The sequence below is a fragment of the Diabrotica undecimpunctata genome, chromosome 5 (genome assembly GCF_040954645.1).
Source record: "Diabrotica undecimpunctata isolate CICGRU chromosome 5, icDiaUnde3, whole genome shotgun sequence".
NCBI classification, from domain to species: Eukaryota; Metazoa; Arthropoda; class Insecta; order Coleoptera; family Chrysomelidae; genus Diabrotica; species Diabrotica undecimpunctata.
Genome location: NC_092807.1, coordinates 154516568 through 154538033, shown reverse-complemented (window position 1 = coordinate 154538033; position 21466 = coordinate 154516568). Strand labels below are relative to the sequence as shown.

Below are 21466 nucleotides of genomic sequence, written 5' to 3'. Positions count from 1 at the left end.
ACATTTGACTATTCAGCCCTCTCAAGACGAGATCTCATTGTGATCAGACGACTTCGGATAGGACATTCAAAACTCACACACGGCTACCTAATGTCCTCTAGCATCCGTCCCTCCTGTCAAATCTGCCAATCATATTTGACAATCAAACATATTCTCACTGAATGTCATCAACATTCGGCCAGAAGATTACAATACAAACTCAAAAGTGAAGTACGAGATATCCTAAACAACCCTGACCAAATAAAAGCTGTGCTACAATTCCTTAGAGATGAACACTTATATCATTTTAATTTAGACATTGTATAACATATTATTATCATTCCGTATTATTGTAACATATTCTTAATGTAACACTTAATGTTTGTGTAATGAAAATTCATGTTATAGTACCTGTGTAAGTGGCCATAGTAGCCGAGCACGTTAAAGTTGAAATAAAAAAAAAAAATAATATTTTATGCAAAGCATTTCATAATTTTTACAAGTGGACTCGTAGAATATCTGTTAAGAATATTTCATTAAACGAGATTATTAATCGTTTTTCGTTTATAATTAGAAACAAAAAAACTCACAAATTGGTATCGAGTAATTCTATGGTAAACTTATGAAACTAATGTTACCAAGACATTTCGCAAGCCGTTTTCAAATATTTCTATTTGTTTTATGTTGGTCTTGAAACAATTTATTATATAATTACAGTAAATTTATGGTAGTAAACTTATAAACATTAGTGCTACCAATAAATAACAATGCGCACAGCTGTTACTTTGTTATTTAGGATTGGACGTTTTGTCGTATGAAAGCGTAGTCGTCTGAAATATTGGGCTTACTGTCATCAAGCGTAAATTTACAGTTATTACACAAGCTAGAGTATTGTTATAAAATTTTAACGAAGTTGTAAAATATTTATTGATAAACTTGATTTAAAGACAGTTTGTTTTTTGTTTTGATTGTATTTAACTATATTTAATAAACATTTTTTTCAACAAAATAGATCAGATGAACCAAGCATTTACCTTTATTATAACAGAAAACTTATTATCATATTAACATACACACATCAAAATAATCTATGGGACACCTTTATTGTATACGTATAGACACGTATAGTTCATGTTATAGAACTGTAAAAATATAAAAACCAATTACGTCATTACCTGTCCCCGACGATCGGTAACTCATCATGTTCGCGCCAAGCTACCAGTCCCGGGAGACCGGTAATTAACAGTTTCGTGGTTTACATACTTTTTTGAAACGCAGTCTACCTGTTTTCGACAAACTATTTCTATGTAAAAATATTCCATTGAAAAAACACAAAAAGAACTGTACAATGAACAAAAAACACATTAAAAAATTTAGTTATGGTACGGGTATCAGAACAGGACCATTTCTTGTAGTTGTAGCAGCAGATAGATTTGAGAAGCAGAAATTTAACAGTTAAGAATACCCCACTCTGTTTTAGATCAACCGTTTGACCATTTACCACCCGGTATAAGTGGAATCTATAATATTAATAAAAGTACATAGAAAAATAATTTGAAAATCAATAAGACAGTGGACAATCCAGGTAAATTTTAAAGAGTATATCTCCCACGTGTGTCGCATAGGTATAATTCATCTATTAAAATCAACAGTTTGACAAGCATACATACTTCTACTATTTTAAAAATTAAAAAACTCTGCTTTTAATCAGATCAAATAAGTGGTTTAAAACTTTTCTACTAATAAAACTTTTATCCACTCACGTAAATACACAAAATTACTAACATAATAAAGTTATTTAAAATATAAACTTCGTTGAACTGAAAATTAAAGCAAAACATTAAATTTACATCAAAGATATTTCAAACATTTCGTAGTAGTTTCAAAAAGTTCGCTTCCTCTTTAGTTTATATAGTTTGTGCACCCTTTTAAATTTTTTTTTAGTTTATAATGACGTATTTTCGATTTGTATACTTACATTAATAAAGATGCCTAGCTTTATACAATTCTAGACAGTTGACTTACCTGAAACAAAATATAATAATTAGTTTTCAAAAATAAATAAATCATTTTAATTCAAAATGAAATTTAAGTAAGGATAAACAATAAAAATTAAAACACAGTTATTGATGGTATGAATAAAATCCTAAAACTAGAGTAGATAACACAATTTTAAATTTTACACAAAACGTATCGATTTTTTTAAGATCCTTACTACGTGCTGTCCAACTCAATTTGCGAGTAGTGTGGTTTGCAATTACCGTACATTGAAATAAAATTTTCTCAAAAAATATGTTATTAAACGACAATTTTCTACTCAGATCAGAATTGCTTTATGGTATCACAAATATTCATTAAACTGACTCGCAGGACATAGAGTATCCTTCTCTGTCACTCAAGTAAGTAATCCCAATCTAGGGTGTCCAAGTTGTAGAGGTGAGTACGGTTGCCTCTTCAAACGGACATAATAGTTAATAAAATTCGCGTGATCCAGATGGCTATGGAGCGCCAATTGTTGGGTGTTTCTCTGAAAGACCGAATCCCAAACGAAGAAATACGTCTTAGAACAAAACCAACAGACGTCATCGAAAAAACTTTGAAAAAAAGACTTGTCATCACCTCCGAATAATGCTGTAGTCGATTTTTCAAACCATTGTCTTAGATTTTTCAGCTATGATATTCTTCTTCTACCAGGACCACGTGTACCTTGGATCTATTCCTGAACGTTCAGAAGTTTTTTCTTCGTTCAGAACGTTCAGAAGAAGAATTTTCTTTGGTATGTCTAATAATGTGACCGGAATTTTCCAGCTTGCGTCTCTTTATTGTATTGACCGGTTGTGTTGTTTGGTTCGGGCGCCTAAGGACATTCTCATTTTTAACTCCCAGCTTATTTGTAGTAGTCGCCTGTATGACCATATCTCAAAGGCTTCCAAACTTTTAAGCAACGCCTTACTTAGGGTCCACGCTTTCACTTATACAGTAGCGCTGAAAAAATATAGTAATATGTCATTCGAACGCGAAGGTCAATAATAAGATCATGGCTACGAAGTACGTACTTTATTTTTACAAAAGTGACTTGGGCTTTGCTTTTTGCAATTTTTAAATTTCTATGGTTGGATCCAAGCTAAAATTGATATTACTGTCAAGATACATGAGTTTCTCTACTCTGTCCAGTACGGTCATCCTGTATATTTATTTTTTGCTATCATATGACATATTTTTCTATCGTTAAGATAATCTCCTAGCACTTGAACCAGATAGAAAACCACTACTTATTCGCCCGCGTCCTGTAGAACTCCTACCTAGGAAAATGAACTGAAGAAGTTCTTTACATCCAGTATTATAAGACCACAATAGCTCCTGGTACACTGTGTACCAGTGTTTGCTACTCTAGAAATATCTTTCAACTTTAATACTGTAACCACAAACGATCAACTCCACCAAAAGCCATATTGTGTTTCAGATAGGCCTCTAACTCTCCAACTTTCACATAAATTTCTCGCGTTAAGGTCAACACCACTGTCAACATGTTTAGCAATATAATTTTTTTATATCTTAATTTCTTTGTTGCCTTTCGTTCCTACTTAATAATAAATCATTAATATAAAAATACCAATTGACAACAAGTTGCCATACAAATGCGTAATCGATTTCACACACACCTCTACAAATACTCTTTTTGTGGTAACGTTTGGGTGGTAACCCATCTGGTTATGATAAATCACTTATTGTATTTTGACTGTACAGTCTTTTTTGTATCTTTTTTAAAACACTAAAAGTACCTAACTGACCCAACTAACTCTGATATTAAGATTGTCTTTTATTTAAACTCATCATAGATGAAATAATAAAAAAGTTAATCTTTGCAACTGACGTCATCGTTATCTTTACCACGCAAATTATTGTTGTTTTGTATCGTCTTATCGATGATCGCCCAGTATAGACTTGACAAAAACCAGAGGCGCAAATCAGCAGAATGTCTTTTTCTACCAAGGAATAAAAAACCTTAAGGTCTTTCACACAGTAATGGAGAAGTTCCAGGAAGAGAAAATAAAGATTGTTGGTCAGGAAATTAAAACAGGGAAAGCTCCTCCCCACAAAATGGTCTCCCACCCGAATCACTTAAGATATCAACAACGAAGAAACCAGGTTTCTTCGGAAAAATATTTAGTCATCTACTGCACAACCAAAAACTTCCCAGAGAACTAATAGAAGCAACTCTGGTTTCCTTCTTAAACCTGGAAAACCTCCCGTATTGGCATTCTCTTACAGGCCAATATACCTCCTAGGACGCCGTAGCAAATATTACGAAATTCCTGTCAAGAAGAGGTTAGAAGATGTATTGGAAAACAAAAGAGCTTTATCCCACCAACAGTTCGGATTTAGAAAAGGTCTATTAGCAGTCAATGCCGCGATCTAGGTCAAAGACGCTGTAAAAATAGAAAAGTAGAAAAAGGTTGATCTTGCAAACTGGAATAGTTCCTTACAAATTAAATGATTCCTTTATTATATTAATTCTATAACGGGGAAAACAATAAAGATTGTCCAGAATTATATCGATCAATTATATTGTCATGCATTTTTGTAATATTGGAAATAATTCTAAAATTGAGAATGGAAACTTGGATAACGAGGCAAAGTATATCAGCAGCACTAAAATTTGGCTATAAACAAAGCTGTGGTATGACGGATGCAGTCGTTCGTCTGACTCCTGATGTTCAAATAAATATTGATTTAAAGATACTCTGTGAAAAACTTGTATGTATTTGTAACGTTAGAAACGTCTCGATTTCAATAGGTCAGAATATCATAGGACCAATGATTACATCAACAGGCATTCCACAGGGAGCTGTTTTGAGTGCACTACTTTTTGATCTATACACACGTGATTTGCCCAATTTATGGTCTTCCAACATTGTTTGTTTACAATATGCTAATGATATTGCCATCTATTCACAGAAGAAAACGTACATCGTGAACTTAAACATATAATGTACAACTTTGATAGCTGGACTTGCTTTAATGGCTTTACTATTTCGTACCAAAAGTTTGACGTAGAATTTTTTCTAGGAAACACTATATTTAAGATAACACTATATCCTTACAGGCAATGCCATACCAGTTGTTTTAGAATTCAAATACTTTATGTAATATTTGACAGAAAACTGTATTGGACTCAACATTTTAATTATAAAATTGTACACAATTAGCCGCTGCGAAAAAGTTATTAATTTTCTTAAATTGCTTTCGAAGAGATCGTGGGATGCGGATCAAAATATTACACAGAATTTTCAAGTCTATATAAAACCTATTATATATTACGGCTATCTGGTACATGGGTCAGCTAGCATAATTAATTTACCTAAAGTTGATAAAACCCAATTCAAAGCTTTGAAAATTGTAATAAGGTTGATGTAAAGCAATCTAAATGAAGACACAATGGTTCTAACCTCTAAAAGCTCACTCTCATTACGCAGAGAATATCTGGCAAGCAAATATTTCAGTATAATGAAATAATCAGTTAAATACAGCTGATTTAACATTTCCATTCTTCTTAAAAATAAATAACCCACCGCTTACAAAATCATTTGTAACTTGCAAATAACGTTAAGTAAGTAAGTATCCTTTTTGGGAATTATTAAATATATCACTTTTAAAAGTTTCTATCTACAAACATTATTATTCCCAAATACCAAACTGCATTTTGTCATAAAACTCTCAAGGAAGGCCTTAACCCATGAAGGACTGCAGTTGCCATATGGCAACAGTGGTATTGACGTACGAATCTTATTATTTTGAGGTTATGTTAGTTTGTTTTGTTTCCAAGAACGTGCCGGTCTGCAGCAAATAAGTGATTTGAAGATATACACCTAACAAAAACTTAATTCGTTGGTGTTTGTGAGATTTTATAGTCACCGTTTTTGATAGTTGTAAAAATGGATATAAGATTTGTGTAAGTAGCTCAATTTGTCAATTACTTCTGAATAACTATTACATCTAAGTGGCTAAAGTAACAATTATGCTCTAATAGAAAGGTCATTTTCCCTCTGTGAATATTTGACAACCCTTAAAAAAAAGCGATCTTTTACAATATTTTGTTTTTATTCATCGCGTTGCCGTATGGCAACGCTAGTATCTACAGGCATCTTGTATTTTCAGGCGGGGTTTCTCTCTACAAGAAGCTTTGAACATGGTTTACGAAGATGACGTCAACGTTAGAATTATTTATGTTGAGACCCCAAATATTGGAGACCTCACTGATGAAGATTCTGGCGAGGAGGATGGGGGAGGATTCATCGACAATCTGTCTAGAAAACAGCTGGAAGCAAATGTTGAGGTGCAAATGTATGGCGAAGAAGCAGACAAGGAGGATGACGACATCGAAGAAGATGCAGTTCAAGCGATGGATATTTCCCAGGAAAGCAGCGGAAGTTTCATCCCACAAACTACCTCTCAAGTGAAGAAAATTGAATACGAGTCCCTAAATTGGATAACGGGTGATTTGGTCGACAATGCCGCTAGTTTCCCAGAATATAGTTACGAACCATTCAATACGTTACGAAATTACGAAATTAATTTATTAATTATTAATTAATTAATTAATAATAATAATTAATTAATAATATTTATTAATAATTAATTACGAAAAAAATTTTACTCGGATACGAAAGGCGATATGGGTAATGCAATGGTCATGAACGCTATGCGTTCCTTACAATTTGGCGTTTTTTCCACCTTGCAAATAATGAAGCCATCGATGAAAGGGACAAATATTACAAGATCAGACCCTTAGCTGACTATTGACAGAAAAAATATAAAGAATATTACGTCCCTGAAGGCGAATTAAATTACGACGAATCTATGGTGAAATACTTTGGACGCCACTCATGTAAACAGTTCATAAAAGGAAAGCCGATTCGTTTCGGATACAAAGTTTGGTGCCTCAACACTAAAAGTGGGTATCTTGTAAGCTTCAACATATACCAAGGAACCGATCCCAAAGCAAATAATTATTATTATAAAGTTTTTGGAGCATGTGCGGCTCCATTCGTCACAATGCTCGATGAACTGCCCAATGATAAATTAAGATTACCCTACAAATTTTTCTGCGACAATTTATTTACGAGCCTCCACCTTTTGAAACATATAAAGGATCGTGGCTATAGCCTTACCGGAATAATAAGGGAAAATCGCATTCCCAAAAACTGCCCTATAGAATCGAAAGCTAATATGCAGAAACGCAAAAGGGGTGATGTAGAGTCGATTCTCGAGAGAGAAACTGGTATTATAGTTGTAAGATGGTTGGATAACAGCGTCGTAAGTGTAGCGTCAACATGTTATGGGGTGGAACCACAATAACTCGTGAAAAGATATTCACAAGCTGAAAAGAAAATCATCCAGGTTCAAAGTCCATGCCTGATTGGTAAATATAATAATACAATGGGGGGCACCGACCTAATGGACGAAAATATAAACCGCTTTAGAATAGGAATGAGGGCAAAAAAATGGTACTGGAGCTTGATTACCTGGATGCTAGATGCGACTATACAAAATGCGTGGGTGCTACATAAAAAATCCGGCAACAAGTTGACACAGTTAGAGTTTAGGCGTGAAATTGTGCAAGCCTATCTGACCAAATACGGAGTGCCTGCAAAACAAGGTGGCCGACCGTCTAGTTCACTCTCAAGATACGATGGAGTTGGGCATTTACTGGAACCAGTACCAAATAAAAAGAAAATTAGGTGTGCAGGTGAAGAATGCAGGTCGATCATGAGAACAAGATGCGCCAAATGTGAAGTAGGTTTGTGCACAAAGTGTAATGTTAAATTTCATACACAGCTATAGAAAGTTTTTTGCCGATTATCTCTCAATTTCATAGAATTTTTTTACTTTTATTTCATTCGGTTAATGTAGCCATAGGAACCTAGCGTTGCCATTTGGCAACAGGCAATATTTTTAGATTTTAATATATTTAATAATTATTTTTGTCTTTTTCTAAGTAAGTTTTGTCCATTCATAAGAGTTATTTGTATTATTTATGTAAAATAAAGATTTTCGAAAACTTCGTCCTTCATGGGTTAATTACATCTCAAATTACATTCCAATTCATACAGATGGGTTCAATTTAGTAATATATAGAACCAGTGCTTATTTTGTACCAAAAATGAGACTAAAAATGCATTTACTTTAATTAATCAGTCCAGCGTCTTTTCCGCTGAAGCATGTACTATATTAAAAACCCTAGAATGGTATTTTGAAAACCAGTGGAATAAAATTGTCGTGTGCACCGATTCATTATCAGTATTAAATACATTACAATAAAGTCACAATTGACAGCAATTAATTCATACTAAAAGTTTTTCAATAACCACTAAAATTATCAGCCTCATCATAATATGATGTTAAATTCGTATGGACTAAGGAAAATTTAGATATATTGGACAACATTATTCCGGACTAAATGGCTTAAAATCTAATAAATCACTCATATAATTAAAGAATTTAACACATGTAATCTCATTGCATATGTGAAATAGCATAATGAATTTAAATGGAATAGATGTTGGATTTAGTTCGGTGAAACTACAGACACTAATTTGTTTAAATTACAGTCAATAGTAGTTGCGATCCAATTTTAGAAAGTTGTTGCAATCAGTAGAAATACAGTGTCGACCATCTGAAAATTAACAGTAGATCATGGATGTTTTTCGAAGCATCTACAGTTCGTCAAAGTTAGCTCTGTCTTTCAGTTTAAACTCTACCGATGCGAAAAATAAACAGAGAACGCATTCGGAGTAAAGAAGATAGCAAATGCGTTCGGATTTTAAAATTATTTTATTATGGAACTACGACTGGGGGAGGGTCAATTGAACTCAATAGTTATTGAAATTTGAATAATTAGGAGTAATTATTCCACGTAATATTATGCGATAATGAAAATTATTGATTTTTATTGTTTTTAAACATGAAATATATTATAAAAGATTGATATTTAGAAATTTTTATTAATAAAATCATTTCAAATTTTGTTTGTTTGTACAGAAGAATAGATTTAAATTTATTTTATTTCATTACGTTACACACATATAAAATACACGTTTGTAGCAAGTCAAAATAGTATATATATATATATATATATATATATATATATATATATATATATATATATATATATTGTTGTGATCTGCTTTATGATGTTTTATTATTGATTAATACTAATTTGATTAATCTAATTATTTAATTAATTAGTTCACTAATTTATGCAGAGTCATACAATTCAATTACTATTAAAAATTCTCAGGGTGCCTTTTTAATTTTTCTTTAATTAGTTTACTTTATATATCTCTTCTAGTGGTTTCAGTATCTCCTAGTTGCTCATAATCGGGATAGAACAGGAAACGGAACTAACATTAAAACAATATAAATATGCACACAAATTATTATTTATTTTCAATAAGCAATACGTTGAATGTTAATAAATAACTTTTTGTGGGCAATTATCTTTCCCAACAAACTCCTATACTCTAAATTTAATTTTAATTAACAAACTATCTATTGATCTGTTTTATAATAATATCTACTAAAAAAATTGACCATATAAAATATAATTTATTTACAAAAAATATCTCTTTAAAACTTGGAATCTTAGTTCGTATGCTTATATTTGATTTTATCTTTAGAATGTCTTAAAGTTTTCTTTCATTCAAATTATTTGACTGACCTTTATTTTTCTCACCAATAATGTCTCCTCTCGATCAAAACCACAGTTCCTTCCTTGATTGATTATGTCCGGCTACCATCAAATCTTTCCCGTTCTCAGCATCGATCCAAACCGCATACCAGCAAACTACTCCTCCGAAAACACAAGCCCAAGCCTCTTTTGACCTGTACTCTTTATTCACAAATTCTCCTTTCTTTCTCAATTAGATCTCGTGGACTATGCAGACTCAAAAGAGGTATTAATCTTCTCGGTTTTGATCTGCTCTCAGACCTTTTTCACTAACAAACGAAAAACACTCCTACTCCGATTGACTACACAAAAAACACGTCTTCTCTTCTGGTCTGCCGGTAACATAATAATCTTTTTAATCTCCCCAGACAACCTTCTCAAACTACCTCATCCCCCATCATTCCTTTTTAACCAATCATAAGCATTCATTTTTCCCACTAATTTTCGATTTAGAAAATTTCCAACATAATATTTAAAACAAATAAACTAATTTCACTCAAATTACTTTTCAGAAACCATTAACAATTTTGCCTTTTTCAACCGAAATAAGCTTCCAAATTCTTGTTATCTCATATCTAAATCTAATTCTTATTTACTTTCGAAAAATGTCCACCGCAAAATACAATTACAAAGTTTATTCCTTAAATATATAATTACACGAATTCCATTGTCCTTTCACTATTCACTTAGTCCTTCAAGGAAAAACTAGTCCGTCACAGAAACAATGTCTTTTCTTATTCTAACGATTACAAATAAGTACAGGGTTGTATTTTAACTTATATGCCCGCGGTATATTAAAATAATAAAAAAAATTCTTTATTCTATTTCTGATCGATAAACTGATCCATAACAATATATATATATATATATATATATATATATATATATATATATATATATATATATATATATATATATATATATAAATATATATATATATATATATATATATATATATATATATATATATATATATATATATATATATATATAAAGATAATTTAACAACTTGAAAACTAAAGTTCATCTAACTATGGTAATCACCAGTTTTTAAATTTGATTTAAATTTTAAGTAGGAATTTTTTATGAACCCCATTTCTCCTCCTGCATGAACTATTATTAACCTCTGTCCTTTAGAGATAGGCTTACGCAAACGATCGTGAATGTGTGACAAGAGTGGATGTATGTTTCGTCCATGTATTTGCCAACGGAAACCAATTTTATGTAATACTCTTCGTAAAGTTTCATACGATCCTGTGTAATTAATTTCATTGGCAAATTTCCTGTGTATGCCTCTCAACGTAGGAACTTTTTTTCATGGACGTGAAAATTTATTACAAATCTCCGATGAATTTCCTTATCCATATTATCCAACTTAGTTTTGGTCGCACTTTTTTGTCTTTTAATATTAGGTGTATGAAACGAATCACTTTCACCATCTTCAACTGATCTCGTTTCCTTTGAAATTTGCTTTACAGAACCAACACTAACACCCGTTGCGCGCGAAACACGTTCTTGAATTTTCGTTAGTTCTATTATCGGATGTTTAGCCTCCGCTTCTCGTTTCATAAAATATATCACATTTGCTATAATTTCACGAGATTGACCACTCAAAACTTTACGATGAACTTTTGATTTAAATTCCATTGTAAAGGAACCGGATTAATAAGTCCTACACCAGTGTAATTGATATGCGTCTGATCTGTTTGCTTCTGCTAAGAAAATGGAACTGAGTGTATTCGGGCTACTGACGGATCCTCCCCTCCAAATTTATATTCTTGTCAAAACTCAAAACAAGACATTGCAATTCTTAACGAGCTGTACATAAAATCAAATTTCTCCCAACAGACAGATGTGAGTATGAAACCAGCATAACTGGTCTAAATCACATATTCTTTAACTGTCCATACTGTAATCTGTAATTATTACATCTCAATATAAATACGTAGATGCTTCAAGAATTCATGAGAGTAGGTTTAAATACGCCATTACACAGAAATGTTTTATTAAGTGAAAATAATACAAAATTTTTGAAACTCATTATTGTATTTCTGCAAAAAATTAAAAAAGTGTAAATGAAAAATTGATCGTTTGTACGGATATTTACTGTGTATGTGTACATATTTGTTGCCCACCTATCTAACCGTGGTTTATGTCTTGTGTGTTATAATAAACTAGCTCTGAAGAACCCCTTAGCGTGAAAACTGTCTGCCCTGAACATTCCAATTCAATATTTCAAATAACATATTAAGCACCTTATTTACAAAAACAAACAAAGAACCTTGATATGCGTAATATCAACTTTATTATATACAGTTTATAAAATAAATTAGTGATTTCTTGGAGGTATAAAGGAATAAATTCCCCTTCTTCCAGGATGTCTTAGGAAGTAAGCCTTCCATTCGCTGGCTGGTCCACAGTCTTCAGAATCGTAGGTCTTTATGCCATCAACGCAATGGGTTTCACCAATGTCAAGTATAACTTCTTCTCCTTTTATATAACACTTACATACAGGAGGTTTCTCTTCGCCGCAATCAAATAATCTATTATTTTTCGTGCCTTTACAGTTTATTTCTCCATATTCTTCTTCGGGGTAGAATTCTTCAAAACATTTGCAGTTCTCTTTAGTGACGTTGCAAGTGGCAAAGGCCACACATACGAAAGCAAATACTATAAGGGCTTTCCTGAAATAAATACAGATTTATAAGTATGTATATTTACTTACTCTTAATATAGATCTCAAACAAAAAGAGAAAACCAAGAGGAAAGATAAATACTGCTAAAATAATAGTCAGAATAGTTAGAATTTTGAAAAATCAGCGGTCAGCCTCAAAATATTTTTAAAGAAAGAGGTAGGTATTAAAAGAAGAGAAAAGAAAGAAACAGGAAAAAACATGTAGTAAGAAGAATTAAAAAAAAAACAGATATATGTAGTTTTTGCGACAAAAGCTGTGAAAATGACTAAAAGAATTAATAGCAATAACACAGCAGTATTACTTAGATCTTTATGAAGAAAAACAAACACTAATACAGGACATTTTTTAAAATTTTTAAAAATTAAAAATAAATTTAATAAGTAAATCAGCAATAAATAAAACACCACATCAAGAAACAAAGAATAATAATTCACTAAGGAGAGATGATTTTACAGACGAAATGATTAAAAACGTTGTAAAAGTTACAAGAGAAGTTCTGCGTATATTTGTTTAAAACCTTTTATAAAAGGTATATAAATTAAAATCCCTTTCGGGCTATATCACAAAAGGTTTTCAAACTGAAAAGACCATCATCAGTATTTTGTTACTAGGTGCACATAAGTAAAGACAATAAATACCTGGGTAAAAACCCTTTAGATGTAACAAAATTTAATATTTCCTACTTTCTATTTAAAAATATGTTGGGATGTTTGAGTATTTCACAGATAACCTACATAGAATTGTAAGACTCGCACTAGGGGTTGCTTCTGACCCTCAGTCGATGTCTGAATGAGTTCTAGATGACAACTAATTCTAGAAAAAGTTAATAAATACATATGTATGGGATAGATAATTAAATAAAATATATCCAACCAAACTATAGAAATAAAGCGACGAACAATTGGCATGTGCTTCTTTTGGTAAAATATTAAAAAATAAAAAGTTTGCTTAATATATAAAAATGAAGGAAAGAGTTTAGTATGATGAAAATAACTCAGAAAATCAAGACAACAGTAATTAGAAACAACAGTAAAAGAAACAACCGGATGTAAATTAGAAACCAATGGCATCAATAAACAACAACGTAATCAAGACAAATACAAACAGATACACAAAGAAATTCGCCAGAAAATTAAGAAAGCAAAAGAACGTCGGATGGTGGAAAGGTGCAACGAAATAGAACAATTGCAGGAAAAAGGAGATAGTTTTGGACTACATAAGAAGATCAAAGAAATATCGAATATACACAAAAACCACCACAGAACAAGAATACGCAACGACAGAAACGAATACATAGTCAGAAGAGGAGATAGCAATGGCGTGGAAAGAATACGCAGAAAGACTTTTTAATGACGAAAGACCAACACAACCAACGCGCAAACTTCCTTCCGAAAACTTATCAGGGCCATCAATAATGCGAAGTGAAATAGAATATGCAGTTAGAACCACAAAGATGCATAAAGCAACGGGTCCAGATAAAATTAATATAGAAGCAATAAAACTACTAGACGAGGAGAATATCGAAATCTTGGTAAAGCTGTTCAATAGAATTTATGATACTGGTTACATTCCGCGAGAATGGCTGCAGTCATCCTTTGTGATGATCCCAAAAACAGCTAATGCCACAAAATGCAATGAACACCGCTTAATCAGTTTAATGAGTCACTTGCTGAAACTCTTCCTTAAGATATTACACTCAAGAATGTACAAGATACTAGAAGAACTTAGCGGGTCAACACAACTCGGTTTTAAGGGAGGACTAGGAACAAGAGAGGCAATTTTATGTTTGAACACATTAATACAAAACTGTTTAGATCAACGAAAAGATGTCTACCTCACCTTCATCGACTACGAGAAGGCATTTGACAATGTTAAACATGATATTATGATGAAAGTACTACATAGGGCCAACATTGACCAGAAGGAGATCAGAATTATTCAGAATCTATACTGGAACCAAATGGCAAAGGTGAGGATTGATCAAGACCAATATACGGATGAATTTGAAATCCGAAAAGGTGTCCGCCAAGGCTGCATACTCTCTCCGATGCTTTTTAATTTATATGTTGAAAATATATTTGCGGAAGCATTAGAAGACACGGAATTAGGCATTAAGGTGAACGGCATACCAATTAGCAACCTACGTTATGCGGACGACACAGTGATTATAACTGATAATTTGGAAGATCAGCTGTTATTACTTGATAGGGTGAATAGCATAGGTAAAAAATATGGCCTCAAAATCAACATTTTGAAAACGAAATATATGGTCATTAGCAGAAACCCTCCAGAAAACCTGATAATATGCATAGGTGACGATAGCATAAAAGGCGTAAAAACTTTTAAATACGTTGGCACCATAATTAATGACCAATCGGATCCACAACAAGAGATAAAAACCCGAATACAAATGGCAAGACAAGCTTTTGTGAAATTCAGACCGCTCCTATGTAATTAAAACCTAAATTTCGAAATACGCTACAGAATGGTCAAGTGCTACATATGGTCCATCTTGCTTTATGGCATGGAAACGTGGACTTTAAAAAAAACATCTATCAACAAACTTGAAGCATTTGAAATTTGGTCATTAAGAAGAATGATGCGCATACCTTGGGTGGATAGAGTTCGAAACGATGACGTGCTTAAGAGAGCCGGCGTGGAAAGAGAACTCTTTAAATTAATTAAAAAACGCAAGATTGGTTACCTTGGGCAAATATTGAGAGGAGCAAAATATGAAATACCACAGTTAATCTTACAAGGGAAGATCGAAGGTAGGAGAGGAGCCGGCCGCAAACAATTATCCTGGTTAAGGAATATTAAAGAATGGACAGGAATACACAATACAGGCGAGCTGTGTCACGCCGCCAAGTACAGAATTCTAGTAATGAGATAGTCGCCTACGCACTTTGGTGTATGGCATGTTAAGAAGAAGAAGGCGTCAATATTGACTAATTAATGGAAAGACAGCGATTGGGACTTGGGATTAAATCTCTAGCTGTATATACCTGTACAGGTATACACAGCTAGATGGCAGGTCTGGCAGGATACTAAGAATACTAAAATAAAATCAAGAATTTATAAAGCCAGTATAGAATAGATTGTGACAAAAGAAGCCAGACCTGACACATTCACAATGTAAAGGCTGTTAAAAACTATGGAAATGAAAATATGGAAACGAATTACAGGAAATACACTTAATAAAAATCAGCAGACAATATAACATATTAGTTAAAGACAAATGGATAATAAATCGAAACAAGAATAGAATAATCACATAACTAGACGAAACCAGAGTTCTAAGTAAATATTTTAATTTGATGATGATATTTTTGAATTTTGTTCTTGAAAACTAAGAAAATTTGAATTATTATTCTGTTTTTATAAAAAGTGTTAAGTAGTTTATACCAAAAAATAGTAATAAATCCATTTAGCCCATAAAATTGAAGTATATTAAGAATCTGAAACTATTTTGATTTTATTTTGAAAGTATTTATGGAGTGGAAATCGAAATGTCAACTACTAGTGAATTAAAAATGTAATTTTCATCACAATCACAACCAATAACTGTGGCTTAATCCCATAAAAACTTAACACTTAACTATAATAAGTATATTCAAGCATATATTTTAATAAGAAAACATCTAGCCAAAAAGAATTTACTCTTCAAACAATCCTACATTAGCATTTGTAGATGAAAATTTCCAACAAAATAAGGTACTTACATGTTTTGTCCGTTCCTTACAATACTAAAATACCAATTTAATATTTTGAAGACGATTATTTAATATTATAGACAAAAGGTTATCAATTATTATACAAAAATATTTTGCTAACAAATCAATTATTTCGTATTAATGTATTTAAACAGAATATTTTAAGTGATAAAAAATAGAAATATTATATAATAGCTATAATAATTAGGCAATTTAAAAATAAGATATAATTTTGACATGCGCCTAATAATTTCAATATAATGTAAATATAAACAATTTCTTTCTTTTCTTCAAGACTTTTTGATATAATTTATTTCTCATTTCATTCGATGGACTTGTTGGACAGTGTAGTGATTTTCCTGAAAACCAAACTAATGTTTTGATAGTAATCTTAAGAACTCGTGATCTGCGTATAACCTATGTATAATTATTGCAGATATCTTTCAAAAACTTTGTGTACGGTTGGGAGTGGGCTGATGGGTCGACGATGTTACTTTATTGGGCTCTTTTCCTGGCTTGAAGATCATACTAATTTCTGCAAATTTACATATTTTTGGAAAGTATGATAAGCTTAGGATGCGATTAAGTATAACTGTTAGCAAGGTAATGTTCTTGCGAGGAAGTTATTTTCGTACTTGTGCCGAGATTAAATATTAACGAGGGGACATTCGCGGAGTTTGTTTATTTCTTTCTTGACTTCTATGGGAGTAAATCTTTTAATCAAGAGGGAATATATAATAAATATATGTATAATATATATATATATATATATATATATATATATATATATATATATATATATATATATATATATATATATATATATATATATATATATATATATATAGCTGTTTAATTTCTTTCTTCATTGATTAGATATGAAAGTAATTTATATTAAATAAAGTGCTACCATTAAAGAACTTATGTACTTAATAATATATTTTTTCATCACATGATTTTTTTAAATGTAGAAATTTTACAATATAGTTTTTAAATACAAAATCCTTAGAACGAAGAAAAATCTTTTGAAACAATTTGAATAATCAAATGAGCTATTTATAAGGTATGTCGTCTAAGAAACGCGCTTAAAGATATTTAAATTGAATCCCATTAAAATGCATTTCCTGACTGTAATATAACACATTATATCGAACAGCTCTTGAAAAAATTTGAAGTAGAGATAGTCTATTGAACTTTATGATTTTTGGCAAGTTTAAAGTAAGCATTGGACCTAGGCCAATCTAGGACGTTTTATAGGATTTTTTTTTTAATGTTGAAATTGATTTATTGATAAATTAATGTTATTAGGTTACGGTTTGTCTACATCTTCCTGCTGATGTCACCTATGAATTTGGCGCTGATCCAGTATATAAATATGATATATAAAAGTATTAGACTTAAAAATCTAAAAAATAAAAGTGCAATGTAATTTAAAAACTTGGAATAATTTGTTTTAGTGGTTATATAACGAAGTTTTAGAGTTATTGTAATAGTAACGGTTAATTAAAATAACTGTAGTAGACAGGAGCAATTGTAAATAAGTCTCAAATGTGGGGTCCTATCCTTGGTTAATTCTATCTCCACTCTAGTAACTTTATGGTTGGATGTTTTTGACATAAAAACCATTTATTAACAAGCTGCCAAAAGCATTTTATTTTAGCTATAAAGGTTTTATTGAAAATTTCAATTTGGAAAGATGGTCAAGTCATCTATTTGCACAATTGTTGTATTCGTCGTGTTATCTGTCTAACGTAAAAGAAGTATAAGGAAAAGTTAATATAAATGGAGTTGGAATAATTGCTAATAGTAAAATAAAATGCTACGAAGTAGAAGTTGTAGTTAAATTTTGTAGAAGTATGATGTGTAAAATACTTTTGAATCACAAACTGCAAATATCTTGAGTCCGTATTTATTAGGTTTTGAGGGAAGGTACTGACGGAACGAACATTTCCCTCTGAAAGCAGGGAATATCTCATTATTGGTAACAAGTAATGAAATGATTATAACCATTTTGATAATTTTTTACGAAATAGTCAAACACCACACGAATGGGAGCTAGCTTGCATTTTTAATCGCTCTGCACGTGTTTCCTTGTCATCAAACCTAATGCAACGAAGAAGAAATCGGAACCTTTGTAGAGTCATCGTAAGATAAAAAATTTCTATACCATACCCATCTTTCCTCCAAACATCTTCGGCACTTGCACGATTACAGTGACCTACCCCAGATAAATACAAGAGTCCTATAAAAGCACGAATTTCCATTTCATCAGTGAGATTACATTTCGCTCTCGCGAATAGTTTTCTTGAATGGAGGCTATGTATTTATTTGTATTTTCCACAATGATACCCATTATCGTGCCATCCAAAAATAATTCCAAATTCCGACAGCGTCCTTTAAATTTTTAGTACTTGTTATAGGCCCTGGTAAGCGAATTATTATGTTATCCTGTCTTGTTCTAGTGGTTCTTGGATTTGAAGGGTGCTTCTTCCAGTGAGTTGTACGGTTCCTGCCTAAAACAATAAAAATTTAGCATGTCTTGCTAATACATATTCTAGTTTTTTAACATACCTATATAGAAAAGACAGGCAGACTGATAAACCGCAACTGTTTCATCTGCATCTGATATCTTCTGTTCTGATTCACTGTCGCGATTTGTAACTTCCTAAATGTCCTGTTCCTCTTCCTCTGATTTATTTTTGCATGCCACTGATTCAATATCAGTATTATCTAGTCCTACTTCTTCTAAAAGTTTCTGCAAGTAAGCTTGCCCGTACTCCGACCGTATTTTAATTACAATTAGAGAAATGTACAAATATCTAAGTGCTTCCCTCGGAATATTTTTGTATCCATATTAGTGGCGCCGGTCTGAGACACCCGAAAGCTCGTTTACTATAGCACACTGTTACACTGCAATGGTCACACGACTACTAACCGTCAGTCAGAACAACGGTACATGAAGGTACTGAAACGTTCGATTCCTTACAATAACCTGTTTTATACCAACATAAAAAAAGTCTACCCGGTCTCTCACAGTGACGCCACTACCCAAAGGTTCAACAGCAATTATAAAAGGAATTAGAGATTAGAGGAAATGTTTGGAAGTCAAAAGGATGAGGAGTATCACTTTAAATGAGAGAACATGGAATCCAGGAGAACAAAATATAGTGGCGGTAGTTTTGTTTTCAACGGTGAAAAAAAACTTTAATTGTGAGAAATCGTGTTTGAAAAGTGAGCGTAATGGTATTATTTGAGTCCTGAGTTGGAGAAGTTGCAGTATAAAAAAGTTTTTAAAATTTGTAAGTACTAACAAATTCTTCAGGAGATTCACAGCTAAGGGAGAAGCAGAACCAGGGAAGGAGTTTTTCGCTAGAAGTCTAATCAAAGTTAATCGTTTTAGTAAAGTACTGAGGCAAATTGTTGAGATGGGACAATTAAATGAACTAAAATTGTGTGACTTTGTTGTGTTAATTTTATGTGTAAAAGCTATATAATTTAGGCAAACATTTATTTCTAAGTGATTTGTTTATTTGTATGAACATTTTCAAAGGCATTTGATCATTATATTTTAATTGAATTACACAAATTTAAATTCTTTTATTTATTCCCTTCTACTTCTCTTGTTATCGAGCACTACAAAAGGTAAATGTATTTCTGAACTCAAATAAGAATCCTGATATAAGAAAATATAATATAATTACTAATTTGGCTTCTGTAATAAAATTAATCACACATTTATAATAAAATTAATTTATTTTTTTTGTTTTTTTGGTAATTTGGTCTTTAAATTATTATTTAATCAAATAATTTGCTAATTGATTTAAAAATTACAATATCATAATAAATTTGCCAATTTTTTTTGAAAATTTTAAAAAAATTGTCAAATTTTCGGGCAAAAATTATGCTATTCCATATACATATCGGCAAATTGTATATAAAGAAATAAAAAAAATGATAGAAGATAAAAAAGAAAGGTGTGATTGGCAGTATGTATAAAATATATTAGAATATAATAGAATATAAGCGAGTAACTACAAATGTTAGGACAATTCTAGGATAGACTGATAAATTTTATGTGAAAGTAGGATTGCACAACAGCAAAACTACAAGATAACATACCATGGTACTTAATGTTTTCAAATTAAGTAGTGTTAGTAGAAAAGAGTGAAAGCGATTTAGAACAAAAACTGAAAGAGTGGAGACAAACTTTTAAAATGAATGTTTAAAACTTAGTAACTTAACTGAAGTTGTAGCATTTTTAAATTCTTTGGTATGTATTGAAATCACCTCGTATATGTTAAAACACCGGAAAAATATTTCAATCCTTTTTTCGTCGACGAGTTGATAATAACCACATTTTAAAATTTGTTTATATATCACAAATGTGTATTTCCTTGGTATTTTCTTTGATCTTTAAGCCGCTTAAATATTGCGCCTGAAATAAACATCCACTTAGATCGCTGAGGAGGTTTTGCGGGAAAGAGAATTACATCACTCTCGCTGAGCCTGCTGTCAGGTGCAGTTGGTTTCAGGTTAGTCCAACTTTGTTGTCAAATTTGTAATGCCTTTTTGTTTTTTCGTCTTATGTTGTGAAAAATCTGTAGTGAGCAGTTAATAGTTACAGTTTAAGTGAGGTTGGGAAGAATCTTTGAAAAAAGAACACGCTGTGGGTGTCGGCGTCAAGAAGCCGGCAAATTTGTTGAAAAAAGTGAATTATACTCAATGTAATGTGTCAGTTTTAAAAGAGCTATCACTGTTTCTATGTTTCTAAGTATCTAAGAGATTTGTGTCATCTACAATAACTGTAAAGGATAACCACATGTTGCCATTGTGTCCAGTTCTACCTATTTCAGTTTTTTAAGAAGCCGTGTTAAATTTTGCGTCTCAGTAAACAACTTCCAGCCTCATTTTCCGTTTGAGAATATTTTTTGCAGTTTGGAGATGAATTTGTTCCTGTGGCAGAGAGTGTAAGTCCAGTTCCTAATCCCAGAAATTTTAGTAAAATCCAAATAACTCTTTTGTGTTGATTTTTAAAGAAAAAATGAACATTTTATAATAATAGTTTCTTTCATAAAAATTTAAGAAATTGTAATAATTAAAATTGTAGATCTAAGGGTGTCTATTAATTGTTTTCTTAATATTGACATCTGACAGCTAGCTTTATTATTTGACATTTGGTAAATACCTAATCATAATAGAGATTTTGTTTTTGTTTAAAAAAAAGTTAACCTCTATGCATAGTTTCACTTAAAAAGATATTTTTTTATTTGTAATAATTTGTTTCTGCTACAAATTATCGCCCAGTAACAATAATTGTAAGTTTTGTAGTATCTCCAACTTCTAGAGTT

The 21466-nt window shown here is 31.6% G+C and overlaps 1 protein-coding gene and 1 long non-coding RNA gene across 4 annotated transcripts in view; both read right to left on the bottom strand.

The window, feature by feature from the left end:
• The window catches only part of LOC140442020 (uncharacterized), a 1060727-nt gene that overhangs the window by 551286 nt on the left and 487975 nt on the right, over positions 1–21466 (bottom strand). The window lies entirely within an intron of this gene.
• LOC140440849 (uncharacterized) lies at positions 11996–16265 on the bottom strand. The gene is made up of 2 exons (XR_011950946.1): positions 16128–16265; positions 11996–12393 (listed from the first exon to the last, which is right to left on the bottom strand). It is a non-coding gene; the product is annotated as an uncharacterized lncRNA (long non-coding RNA).